Raw genomic sequence first — 14,549 nt, 5'->3', positions numbered from 1 at the left:
ATCCCCATAGAAATGACAGCATAACAATGTACACATTGCCATTTCCTCTGGCTCCAGCACACTCCCAATGCTGGTGTTTGACGCTGACTATGTACACATGATGTTAGCCGCAATTCATGTGTATCCCACTGTTTCTTGAGAAATACCGCTGTTTGGTGTGGTTCCCCCTCAAACCATCTACCATCCAATTTGAAAACATAAGCTAGATTCACTTCACAATTAAGCTGAGGTGTGTACATTTGGCACACCTGTTGCACATGCTCAGATGAAAGCTTCACTGTTAGGAGTTCAATGCGGTGAAACAAATGAGGCAATGCGCATTGGGTGAAGATATCCCTGCCCTCTCTCTGGTATGTACAACCATCTTAAAAAGTGACTTAAAACAGTGGGGGGAAATCACTTTGCTGCATTTAAAGCTGCTAATATGTATATAGATAAATTTCTGAATGCTGCATTAGTTCTTCTGCTGCATTTACTTTTGATAGCCAGCTGGTATTTGGGCTTCCTTATTTATTTATTTTTGCAAAGGAGAATATTGAAGACTGTTTTATGTTGAGGGCACACCCTTAGTATGTTCTACTTGATGATGGCAAACTTGTACTTAGTGGTTATGAGATCTAGTTGAAAAAGAACCTTACTTGCTTTTTTTCCTCCTCCAGTTGGGCGTATTCTTGATGAATACATAAAGGCCATGGAAAGTTCACAGAAGAAGGATCCAATACCCAAATGGCACTACAAAGCATTTTAGGATTTTCTATTTCCAAGGCAAAGTTAATCCTTTAAGCCAACTGACAGCAATCTGTTACCTCAAACTGAAACCACCAATGTGCTTGATTTACTGCAGAAATCATGGTGCCTGTCAAAGACATTGAAGGAAAACAATATTCTTTCCAGCCAGCAAGAAAATGAAAAAGAAGAAATGCTACACCAGAAAATGAAGAAATGATAACCAGTTATAATGGGGGAAAGAGATAGAAATCTTCCTTGGGTAGCTTCTGGAATAAAATTTCCATGGCTATTTTTCATGCAGTGAGGAACTATTCTGGCATCAGCAGGTTGAAACCATGAGTCATATTATGGATATCTTAGGGCAATGATAAATCCACGATAGAATAAAGGTCTTCTGCTTTATTCATTTTGCTAACTGATCTCATTTAGGGCCTGGCGATGAAGTCTGTCATAAGCATTTAGATTTTTTTCTCTCTCTCCATTGTTGTCAATAAGAACATAGAGCTTTAATGTTTATCAGAAGCTAAACTTTATGGGTTGGATCAATGGAGCTTCCTGATCGCACACTTTGTTTTGGAATCATATTATTATTGCCATAGCTGTTGTCTATTAACATTTGCTTCTAAAGCTCCTTTTTCCTTTAATTATTCTACAACCCCCAAGCCACATCTTCTCTTTCCATTTCATTTTAATAGTCATCACTGTTGAGTTGCTAATTCCTTTCATCTCTCCCCTCCATTTGAAAGATACATATCTTTTCGTACTGTTTTGCCAACAGCAGCCAACCATCATTCACATTGGCTACTGCATCATATTTTCCCAAAATTATTTCTACAGTTATAATTTCTCTTACCTCCACTTCCTTCTCGTCTTCCACTGCTGCTTCAGCTACCAGCATTACTACTACTGTTACTTCTAAACATTTATACAGTGGTACCTCAGGTTAAGAACTTAATTCATTCCGGAGGTCCATTCTTAACCTGAAACTGTTCTTAACCTGAAGCACCACTTTAGCTAATGGGGCCTCCTGCTGCCACTGCGCTGCCGGAGCACAATTTCTGTTCTCATCCTGAGGCAAAGTTCTTAACCCGAGGTACTATTTCTGGGTTAGCGGAGTCTGTAACCTGAAGTGCATTTAACCTGAAGTGTATGTAACCCAAGATACCACTGTATATGACAGCAAATCTTTTCAGGGCCTTTTCAGTGGCAGCACCTTAAGTGTGGCCATCACTCCAAAGGGAGATAATTCCAGTCCCTTTACTGATGCCATTAGACAGACACTTAATGGAGGCTAGAGCTATCAGTGGCTACTATTCACAATGGCTATATTGGAGGCAGTATGCATCTGCATATCAGTTGCTAGAAATCACAAGTGGAAAGAAGGTTACTTTGCTCATTTCCAACTTGTAAGCTTCCCATAGGCATCTGGTTGCCCACTGTAAGAATAGGGTGCTCACTGGAGGTTTTGAAGCAGAGGTTGGATGCTTTAGTTGAGATTTCTACATTGCAGGGAGTTGGACCAGATGACCCCCTGTGGCTCCCTTCCAATCCTATGATTCTATGGTTACATGATTGGAGGAATCTTGGTCTGATTCAGCAGAGTCTTCTAAAGTTCTAAATGTGTTAAAGTGGTTTGTTTGTTTTTATTCCAACAGGTTCTCAGCATATTTTAATGTTGCCCATGTTGTCCATTGTAGATCTGGCTTTTTAAACACTCCCTATTTTTATCATTGTAAACTGCTTTGGGAGCTCGTAAGCAGGCCATTTATGCAATGATGTCAATCGGGATTGCATACCTGCTCTGTTATAGTGCCGTCACCAATATGCTCTTAGTTGTAATAACAAACCATTTTTGTTACTGGTCTTGTGTTACAATGTGCAATGGAATATAAGGATACAGTAGGAAAGAATGGATCCCAGTGGGCTGAAGGGAAATTTTTAGATTTTCTCACGGACTCCAGTATGTTCTCTGCCTTTTCCACTTCCTACTGAGAGCAATACAGAGTTGTCCTTTCCATTGCAAATTATAGCAAACTATGCTCCAACTTGAATTCATGATTTTTGCTTCCCAAACTAGTCTCTCATCTTGAGTCAGCTAAGTCTTCTGTAAATTATCTGTGCCATTAACTTTGCCCATAATGGCACCCATTTAGATACCTGATTTGCTGGTGCAGTCAGGCAATTTGGTCTGTAAATGGCTGCAAGTTTTCTGGTCCAATTAATTAGGACAAATACGCATCAGTTCTCAAAAAATAGAGACTACCAAGTAAACACAATAGATTAAAGGTTTTATGGGCTAAATTAATTGTGCTTGCAATTAAATCCAGAAAACACGCGGAGCCTCCAATAAAAGACCAGCGCATCTATACTAGGGGTGGACAAATCACTTTGAATAATAAAGGAAAATCATGCTGAGAACTTAAACTGGACCCAAACATCGTAAGTCTGGCAGATAGCAGATTTGGGGCTAGTACTTCAGTAGGATATTGTGCTTCTGTTATGCATTAATTCATATCTTGGTGGAATAAATATGGAAAAACTATGTAAAAATTAAGAATGTTTCCACTGTTCTTTTAAGTGGCAAAAAAAAAAAAAAAAAAAAATCAATGTGGGAGAGTGACAAGAAATTTTCCACACCGGGTACCACCTGATCTTCCTACACCTCTGGCCCCAGATCTTCCTTTAGTATCTACCCAAAAACTTCATTCCGGCCCTAATCTGCTGTAGTTTCAGCATGCCTTTAGTCCAGTGCCAACACATCCAACTTCTACCATTCGCTTCCCTTCTCATGATTAACTTTCTGTTACCCAAAACACTATCATCCTTGACTTTAAAATCTACACTGTCTCTTTTTCTTTCTCTGAGAGATCTCATATTATCAATCTACTAAGCCATTTTACAGGGAAGACCCTCCCAATGATTTATAATTTTAGAAACAAGAGCTTTCATTTGCACCTTCCAATTTCTTTTTGCCCATCCATCAGTCTAACCCCTAATTCATCATACCTCCATTGTAGGGGGGTAGGAAACACCTACATTAAAAGTGAAGCTATGCCCTCACATAACCTCGATCTCTGTAGTATCTCTGTAGCATCTGATAACTTTCGGATGGGTAACCTATGGTCCTTCAGATGTTGTTGGACTCCAACTTCCATCAGCCTCAGCCAGCATAGACAATGGCCTTAAATTATCAGTTGTATCCAGCTAAGTTTTAATCAGAGTTGAACCACTGAAATTAATGGAACTACATGAGTCATATCTATTAATTTCAGCGAGTCTCCCCTGAATAGGACTAGCATTGAATACAACTCTATTTAAACTGGAGTTCAACAACAGATTAGTCATTTCTGCTGCAGAGTTATCACAACAGTGCTCTATCCCACAAATAGAATTAGCCTTATAGAATTTGAAGGACCCACGAGGGTTATCTAGTCCAACCTCCTGCAATGTGGGGTTCAGTTAGGAGTCTTATGCTCTACCAGCTGAGCTACGAGGAACCTGTGGCCCTCCAGATAATTTGGAACTATAACTACCCTCATCCTTGATCATTGGCCTTGTTGACTGGGGTTGATAAAACTGAAGTCCAACAACATCTGGAGGGCCACAGGTTCCCCATCCCTGCTCCATCCCAAAGTCCTTTGTCATTCTCTTTCTACTGAACACATAGAACATGTGACACAGGGATATATTAGCTGATGTAGCCTCAAGTTAAATAGTAATGAGTAACATTTAAAATATACCTTGTGATGGTACTTCTTCACTGAACAGTATCCACATGAAATGAATCAGTAGCTAAAAAGCAGGGAGAGTTAAGAGTTTGTGATAGAAAGAATACAAATTGTATTGTCATGGATATTGTGGTGTATGTCACCTTTTCCATTCATGGTCTCTGAAGCAAAGATGAAGTTGAATTTACTCAGAACCATATATTTGAGACCCAAGATCAATTTTCATTTGCATAAAGAGTCCAGGTAATCAGAGAACTAAAGGCAAACATTAGTATTGTCTGTAGTTGGCTCTGTGATAAATAGAAGAGGGCCGGTTTAATAGTAAAGGCCATAATTATCCACAACTCTCAGTTTACAATTAGTTTCCCTGACAGTTACGGTCATAAATGCCAGCTTTAATCATGTGCTCAGGTTGAATTAGGCCGTGCCAATGCTGTAAGAGATCTAATCCTCTTTCTTCCTTCTCATAATGAAATAATAATGCAAATTCACTACATTGATGGGGCGACCCATGTGAATTTATTAGAGGCTTGGAGAAGTCTCTTGAAAGGGATAAATTCTTTCTGGGTACAGACTTGAGGTAATTCAAACCAGACAAGGAAAAAAATGGAACTGTCATCAGAGGCTGGGATATGGAAAGGATTTAATTTTGTATGAATAGGCATTTTAATAAGTAGGAGAGACCTCATTTTCAGCTTTACCAGAGGAATATTACTGCTGTCATTTCCCAAATGGGGGCACACTAACTTTATTGGGGGGTGGGGATAGAGACCATTTCCAGATCTCCTTTTCCCCCAGATCTTTTTCTGTTAGCCTGTGGGTTTCAATATACCACCCAACAGGAAGACCTATTGACCAGGTCTTCTAATTATATGAGCGAAGACAAATTGTACAATTAGGCCTCATAAAACCATCTGCAGTATTCAGTGACACGTATCAACCTTTCCTTGTGGAGAGCATGCCGTCTTGTTGTTAACGCTTGCCTTTTTTATTGGGTAAGGCTTATTGTCAATGTGATAAAAAGCTTAATTTGCCTTTTTAAAAAAACTTCAGAATGACAGTTTAGCTCATGGGAATATATAATGCTATCTATTGGGGTAATTGCTCCCAGTAAATAAACGTCTTAGGAATGCAGCACACTGAAACAAGAAAAGCGCAGTGTGGACTGAAATATTAACAATGTATCTCAGTATCTCATCAGCTTGAAATCCAGACCAATTAGTGAGACCATAACATAGCCAGACCTCAGAAGACTCACTTGTTTCCTATTGCCTAGCCATAACTTTGCGAGCTTTCGCCATGGGATGCACAGACATCATTATCATCACCCTGTTTTATAAACCTCCTGTTTCTGCCACAGCAGGCTGTCTATAATTCTGACGTTCAGCCTTCACTGATAAGCCAAGAGAGGAAATGTAGTGTGGATTTAAAGAAACATGCCAATAACATCCACCTGATTGTTCCAAGTTTTGTCCCAAAGTACTGCCAGGTTCCCATGGCTCCATTGAACTCTATTAAAATAGGGGTTGCCACATTCTCTGTAGCTTGGGAGAAAGCTCCATGTACTCACTGGGACATCTGCATGGAAAGCATCCCACCAACATTTACAAAAACACCTAACACACACACTATGGCTATATGAATTAAATGTGCATGTTTCTGCCCAGTGGCTCATCTTCTAGACCAGAGTTTCCTAAACTTGGGTGTCCAGCTACAATCCCCATCATTCCTGACCACTGGTCTTGCTAGCTAGGGATGATAGGAGTTGTAGTCCAAAAACAGCTGGAGACCCAAGTTTGGGAAACACTGATCGAGACAAAAGTGTGAGATGAGACTCTTCAGAAAGGGGGGAGAAGTTATCAACTCAAGAGTGAACTGGACTGTGTTTGATGCAGCATGCTCCCAGGTAAGTGTGATTAGGGCTTCAGTCTTAGAGTAGAAGCTAGAAAATACACAGTGATTAAAGAAGCTATAAGGGAAGAAAGAAATCAAAACAGAATATCCTCAAATTGGAAATGCAAGGAAAAAATGAGATGAGTTTTAAACATTTTTTATTATAACCCTTGGGTCAGCACCCAAGACCTAATTCAGTGTCTAGGGGCAATGTCTTTCTTTCACATTTGGTTCAGGCTTGCATCCTACTCAGGAAAACCTCAGACCTCTGGAGATCTGGATATGTGTGGGTAGCTTCAGCAACACTAATCTCACACTTGAGACAAAAGGACTTGTTGAAATTAGCAGTATCAGCAGCAACAAAAGGAGAGTGGCCCAGGCAAAACCACAATGATATCCATACTTTTGCCTAAAATCTAGTGAGTGTCTGTCCTTTGATGTTACTTACAATTAACCCAAAGCAGGTGGTCAGCCCTGAACACCCCCTGAAAATACTCCCAACCTGCCCATGGGCTGGCAATCTAACAGCCATAACACAAAAGGAAAAGGGGATGGGGCAAAACAAGGAAAACAAATAAACTTGGGTGATAATTCTTAAAGCAACATAACAGTTCTTACAATGCCCACCTGCAATGGAAATACTATGGGGAGGGGAAGTGCAAAGCAGAGCTGGTGCGTCAGTAGAGCCAGTGGGATGGTCCTATTCTTTAGCCCAGCTACAGCCTAACGGAATAGCTGGTGAGAGTCGAGGAAGTGAGGACACACACAAAAGCCTTTAATACTGTAACAAGGAATGGGGGAGAAGTTCGATTCAGTTTGCGTGGAAGCCAAATCTATCAAATTCACACTTTCTAAAACAGTGTGAGAACCAAAACACAACTATCCTTCAAAATTCACACTTACCTAAATTTTGTAATGTACTTCTCTACTCAACCAACTATTTTGCAAAATGCCTATATTATAGGGAAATGTCCTTAAAATAAACATATTCATGAACATGTATATATTTCGAGAAATGGTTTGGAAAATTTGTACATTAGTCAAAACTGCATACAGAAATGTGTTATTAGGCAACATTCACATTAAAATGCTCAAGACTTTTTATGAGGACTTCCCCTCCCCCCAAAGAATACAAATTGCTGCAGAAATATGGAGAACTAAATTTAAGAATGGAGAAACAGAGAGCACTGAAATTGATAGCATCTTCCACCCTTAGTTGTAACCCACCCTTCTGATGAATGGCAGGTAAGAAATACTACTACTATTAACAAACCACTACTATAACTAACTAACTAACTAACTAACTAACTAACTATATTGCTTTTAGGGATGATCTGAATCTGCCACCTGTGGACCTGTGTTTTTGAAGTGGGAGAGTTGGGAAGCTTTTGGAGGTCAAATAATTAAAACTGACCTGGGAGAAGTTTAGGGTGGTGAGGTGCTTGCTGTTTGATGAGGTCCATTGGAAGCAGTCATCTTTGTTTGGGTGAGCTGTTGCTCATGGCATCAACCATACAATGTCACTAGGAACCACAGTGCATTATCATGTTGCAATGTTCCCAGCACCATTCCGAAGGAGATTTTTTTAACCAACTAATAGCTGGCTCCTTGGTACAATGGCTTACCTTTGTTTGATGCTTTTAAAAAAGAAATGAAAAAGTATGCAAGACCACCCAGTCCCCTTATCAGACTCTAAGTGCCCCCGTACACCCAAATGTGTTGCACTCTGCACAGAGACCTGCAAAGGCCACACCACACCTTCACTAGATCACCAACTTCCATGGAATGTGGGGTTGTGTGCAGCCCAAATAATATTGATTTTATACTATTTTTCAACCAACAACAACACAAAGCAACATTTATAGGCAAGTTAGAAGTCATTTTAGAAACTGGGAGTTCTTATGCAGCCTTCAACTCAAGCAGTGGGAACATGCCATTACAACAACACTTGTATTTTCCCCAGGTAAATGATACTTGAGTTAGAAAAGGTGTTTCTAGTTAAGAGACAGATCAATTGACTTAGCCTTAACTCATGTAAAATTGCCTGAAGCATTGCAAGTTGAAAGACTATTCCTTTATACAGCTGTTAACAGGCCATCAAAGTGTGAGGTCCTATCAGCGAAAATAAGACAACCCCCAAAGGTACAGTTGATTTTGATTTTCTTTTTCTAGCTATGAAGGTGAATTAGACTGTGGAACATTTTTAAAGTGATTAATATGCCGCACATGCCAGCAAAGGGCAGAAGAGGTGAAACTGCTTTATTTATACACAAGCAAGGTACTGTACATGGTTACACAATGAAGTCTTTACGACTCTGTGCTGCAGGAATGCAGGGCGGGAGGAGTATTCGAAGATGTGAGAAGCCAGCAGGCATATGAAATCTCTTGACAGGGAGCGCAGCTCAAGTTAATGAAATGATTTTGGGGGTTTTTTAAACAAAAATTGAGGAATGTATGTGGGAGAAAGAAACCCCCTTATAGTATGCTTATGGCCAAATATAGTGAGCATGTGTGCATATGCACCTCCTTCTCCTAAGCATGGAGTCAGTGTTGAAAGAGGCTCTACTCACAGGATCAGTTAACCCAATGAAAATATTTTTGCTAAAGGGAGAGACACTTTTATCCTGTCTAAATGGAGGATACCAATTTCTTCTAAGGCACTGCAGTGGGAACATATCCACATATCCACATAGGAGAGCCAGTGTGGTGTAGTGGTTAAGAGTGGTGGACTCGTAATCTGGTGAACCGGGTTCACTTCCCCACTCCTCCGCATGCAGCTGCTGGGTGATCTTGGGCTAGTCACACTTCTCTAAAGTCTCTCAGCCTCACCTCACAGAGTGTTTGTTGTGGGGGAGGAAGGGAAAGGAGAATGTCAGCCACTTTGAGACTCCTTAGGGTAGTGAAAAAGCGGGATATCAAATCCACACTCCTCCTCCTCCTCTTCTTCTTCACCGATGGTTTGCAATAGGGAGGCACCAACATGACTCACAGCATTCAACTTCTTGGCTACATATTTAGCTAGGGAGACTAAATAAACCGCCATCAGTTTAATTTATTTCATTGAAAACTGTATTTATTTATGTATTTATTTGGGAGGACAACCGCCGGTTTCCTAGCCAAACTTCCAGGCTGTGGATGCTGTTTAGCAGCTGAGTAGATATTTTTTCGTCAGTCAGCCTAGTTGGCAAAGAGGCGCTATTTGTTTTAACTTACTCTGTACTGTATATTTTGGAGGAGGGGCCATTGGCAATTAGTGCACAGAGGATGCTGGGAAACAGGAGGGGAAATATTTTCAAAATAGGTTGGTCTGTGCTGGGAAGTTGTTGTTGTTGTTTTTTAAAAAAAGGTTGTTGGGGCTTGAAGTGGGTGAGATCAAAGCCATGCCACAGGAAAAGCAGAGACACCCAATCAGAAGCTAAATAAAGGTAGAGAGTGCAGAGCAGCAGCTGGAGAAGGTCCATGGGAGATTAAGCAAGGAAAGGGAGCAGAAGAACATTTCCAGAGAGAAACTCACATACAGGGCCGTCTTAAGCATATCCGGCGCCATGGTGCAAAGCTCCCTCCGGCACCCCGCCCCCTGTTTCCCAGAGTTTTTTGGGGGAGGACTGCGCTGCCGGTGGGGCTGGAGGAGGCAGGCAGAGGCTGGAGGTGGCTCCTCTGGCGGAGAAGAGGCAGAGGCTGGATGTGGCACCTACCGGCTCAGCTGGCTGCTTTGTGCTGTGGTGGCCACGGCAGATGGAGGCTCCAGGCATTGCGCTGCTTCGATGTGGCATGGCAGAGGCGGGTGAGGGCGAGGGTGGCAAGCTGATGCCGGGAGGCGCCTCGTCCAGCCTCTGCCTCTTCCCTGGTGCCCTCCAGAACTTGGTGCCCTGACGCACTGCACCACTAGCCTCTATGGGTAAGATGCCCCTGCTCACATAGTAGGGAAGGAAGGGGGAAGCTGGCAGCAAAGACATAGGCATAACCAGAGGGTGTGAAGGAATAAACAGAGATAAGGAAGGTAGCGTATAGGCTGAGAAAGAAAGCATGGCTGGCACAGATAGAGGAGTGGAAAGGCAGGGAAACAAAAGGAACTGGGTAGGCCTCATGCCAAAGGGTCTTTTGGTGACTCAGTGGAACAAATAAAAAGATTCACCAACTCAGTGGTGAACGAGGTGAGAAACAGGAGCTGAACCAGAGGTATGTAATATAATCATACTAGTTTGGATGGAAGGAACTTCAGTTAGAAGAACATCCCATGATGACAAGAATGCCAAACTCAGTCTGAGGGTGGGCTGACCAGGAGTATCTGGAGATAAGGGACTTCCTAGTGTTCTGAGCATCTTTGGAACATGGGCGGAGGGTTTGGAAGCTTCACAAAGGTATAGTTACCATTGTTATCCTGAGGTGCCAAGATGGTGAGCAGGTATGCCCCAGACCTGTCACTCAGAGCTTTGGGTTCTGGGGACAGAGAAAGGCACCCTGTTAGAGGCCTTGTCTGCTTCTGGGAACGCAGGGAGTTGTGGGTCCTCCTTCAAAACCAGACGTTTTGCAACATGGCTCAAAGCTAAGTGTATAGCGCTTCCAACTCAGGCCCAGTAGAATGCGGCCACAAAGTTTGAATCATTGTTACAGATCTTCTTGTTTTGAGTAGTAAGAATCAAGCTGTGGCCTTAGTCAATCCATTTACAAGTGTTTTATCTCTTTATTCTGGGAGAGGATGTATGCATGTTCAAAACTCTTGTGTTCATAGTCTGAAATGGTGACAGATTTGGAAACTGGACATTTTTGTTTCTGCTTTAGAGAAAATGGCACCAGGATTCTGAAAGAAAAAAACCAGTGCTCATTATTATATTCTTACGATAATAAGTTGTTCCATTTTCAAAAAATAATTATACAATAAAGTACTGCATCAGCTGCATCCCACCCGGCTGCTAAATTACAATCACATACTTAATTATCATTAATCAACAAACTTATCAAGAAGTACTTCTCAGCATCCTTATTATTTCTAAGTCACAAAGTCCCCAGTTATGTATAGCAGAAAAGTAACAGGCTCAGACAGTTATATATCCAAGAAGAAAAGCAAAAAGAATATATATCTATTCCTGGATGCTTGCTTGTGCTCTCTAGATGTTCAAAAGAGACAGATGAGGCAGTATTTACAAACTCTCTCCATATGTGTGCCTTCTGCATGCAATTAGTTTTCTCTCTCTTGTGAAGTGTAATTCATTCCTTTTGGTATCTAGACCAAAGGTGGATTCTCAAGCTTTAAAAGCCTCAGATATGCTATTTAAGCTTTAGGACCAACCCTCACATAGAATCATTGACCTCTTTTGTATGGTATATGAAAAGAATTGATCATTTTTTTCCTAGACTCTTATCCTTTTATAGCTGACACCTTACACCAGAAGAACAAGAGGAGTGTTTTTGTTTGCATATTTACTATACACTTTTAGATGTTTAGATCTTTCCTATTAATTTGTGTTTGGGTTTATTTTTAAGCCAAGGGTTTACTTAAATGTTCTGGAAACAGTCCTACCAACCCATAAAACAAAATACGCTTTTCCAAATTCAGGGGAAGGGAGTGACTACTTGGATTAAAAGTGCTTTCTAAATCCAAATTTAAAACATTTTTTTAAAAAATGCTTCTCCAGTACTATGTTGCTCCATGTGACTTTGCAATGCTGCCAATCAGCTTAATGTGTCTAGGTGAAATATTCTTTTCAGAAAATAACCAGAAAATGATTTCAAATAGCTGAGAAAATTCAAGTCTTGGAAAGTGTACATGGAGGACTCGCAAGGCTTGATCTACCAAAAACATTCCTTGCTCTGATTTATTACCTAATCCCTATTCCCTCCCTTCCGATATCAGATCCAGGAGGGCCTCTTATAGGAACAAGAGTAATCATTTGGTTTTTAACAGTCCTATTATTCTGTAGAAAAGTGAGAGAGTTGTTCCATCTCATGTAACAAACATGTTCCATTTCATTTGACAGTGGTGAGGTTATTAAAGAATGTCTTTCTCTCTCTCTTTGTCATTCAATTCTTCCTGAAGAGCAGGGAATCTTTTCCTATGACCCACCAGTGCTTTCATCACATCTGGAGAAACTAAAGTGCTATTGTCCTGAAACAATAGTTCATTTATGTTCTGCAGAATGCTACACATCGAAAAACAAGAGTTTCTGAAAGAGTGATATGGAACAAATCATATCCTGCTCTGAGAATAAAGTGAAATAGCTTACATTATCTTGTTCCCATAAGCAACTAAAATATGTAGTATACAAATACATTAACAAGACTTTTTTAAAAATCTCCTATTGAACAGGAATCTTACTGAGGGAGAAAAATTGTTTGCCACAAAAAGGCAGTAATTTTTCTTCTGTTCTCTGGTTCCAACTGGTTCCATTGATGTTCCTCGAACTAATGATCTCTGGGCTGTAGCTCAAGAGAAGGACTGTAATTCCCATGTGACTTTATTATATTGGCCAGGCTCCAAGAGCTAATTTAGGCACTCCTAAGGAACGAGTCATATCCAATAGGACCTTTGATGAGTTTTGAACAATTATTCTGTGTTGCAAGCTGCTTTTGAAAATCCCCTCCATTTCAGAAGCAGTTTGCTGTACAGTGTAGTAAACACTGCCTTGGTTATGAAGAACAAATTATGTGGTTCTTCAGAGCTTCTCCATACTGACTAAAGGGTGGGGGACCCACATTTTGTGTCTGCTGAATACTTGCAAACATTCTAATAAACTATAATATATTGAGGAAGCTGATATTGAAGAAGAGCAACACCCCACCCACTCACCCCGGTTAAATTATGTTTCAACTTCTTTTTTTCCAGGCCATGTTTTGAGGAAGAAGAGGAATCAGGGTGCTCTTGGTTTTCAGATAGATAAATGTGACATTCAAATTCCTGCCTCCAGCTAGGAAAATCCTTATTCTAGCCTCTTGGAGAAAACATGCATGACATTGGGACAGATTTTCTGATTTCTTTCCCCATTGATCACACAGTTGCTACATTCATGCATGCTGGGGATATGCCCCTTTCACTCCCCATCTTTACCATCACCTCACACTTAAGAGTCCTGCACAAAATTCACAGTATAAGAAGTTTTAACAGATGACTATTTCAGAATCTATAGGAATTAAAGGAGTATGACTTATTTCCACATAAGGCAGCTGTAGGGAACTTCCAGCCCAAGGACCTAATTAGACCCACTAGGTCTCCTCATCTAACCTCTGAGGTTGTTAAGGCCAAACCACATCTCCTACCCCTGCCATCATATATGACAACAGTTGTCATGTAGGTAAAGAGCTGGCTGGACCAAAAGGGTTTGTGCAACCTTGAGAAGTGGGCTTTGCAAGTGCTGACAATCAGCTGATAATCAGGGTTTATAAAGCACTGGCACATTTTGAATAACCCATTAGGCAAAAATGGGTCACCTGATGTCATCGTGATTGACAGGTTGCCAGAGGTAGGGTGGGGGAGAGACGTCCAGCCTGCCAGACAGATTGAGGTCCCCATCCCTGAGGAAAATGTAGGAAACCCCAGAGATCATCTGCTAGTCTTTGTATGCAATGGTGAGGTAGATGGACCAATTGGATCTGAATTGGCTGTTGTTGTTGTTGTTATAATACCCCGATCCTCTGACTGGGTTGCCCCGATCATGCTGGGTGGCTTCCAACAAAATATAAAAACACAGTAAAACATCAAACATTAAAAGGTTCCTGATACAGGACTGCCTTCAGTTGTCTTCTAAAAGTCATATACCGTAGTTGTTAATCTGTTTGATATCTGATGGAAGGATGTTCCACAAGGTGGGTGCCACTACTGAGAAGGCCTTCTGACGGGTTCCCTGTAACTTCACTTCTTGCATGAGGGAACTGACAGAAGGCCCTCAGAGCTGGACCTTGCAGGGCTGAACGATGGGGATGGAGATGCTCCTTCAGGTATTCAGGGCTGTTTAGGCAACTTGTGGTGTTCCTAACTGTGTGATCCATATACTTCATGGAGTCCTCTGATATCTTATGAAGCAAATGTATGTGGGCCAATGTTATTTTCAAACTTTGTTCCTGAAAGACATCAAAACTTCTGCTTTGAACTGTGCCTGTATCCTTATAGCTCTAGTGAATGTTTTAAGACTTTCATTCTCAAAAATGTTTATGCCATCTATCTCTTGCATCAGTATATTTTCTTTTTTCCCCTTTCCTTTTTTT

The sequence above is a fragment of the Podarcis tiliguerta genome, assembly GCF_965153285.1.
Source record: "Podarcis tiliguerta genome assembly, chromosome: 11".
Taxonomy (NCBI): Eukaryota; Metazoa; Chordata; class Lepidosauria; order Squamata; family Lacertidae; genus Podarcis; species Podarcis tiliguerta.
The sequence above is the reverse complement of the archived record's forward strand: the minus strand, read 5'-3'. Positions refer to the sequence as shown.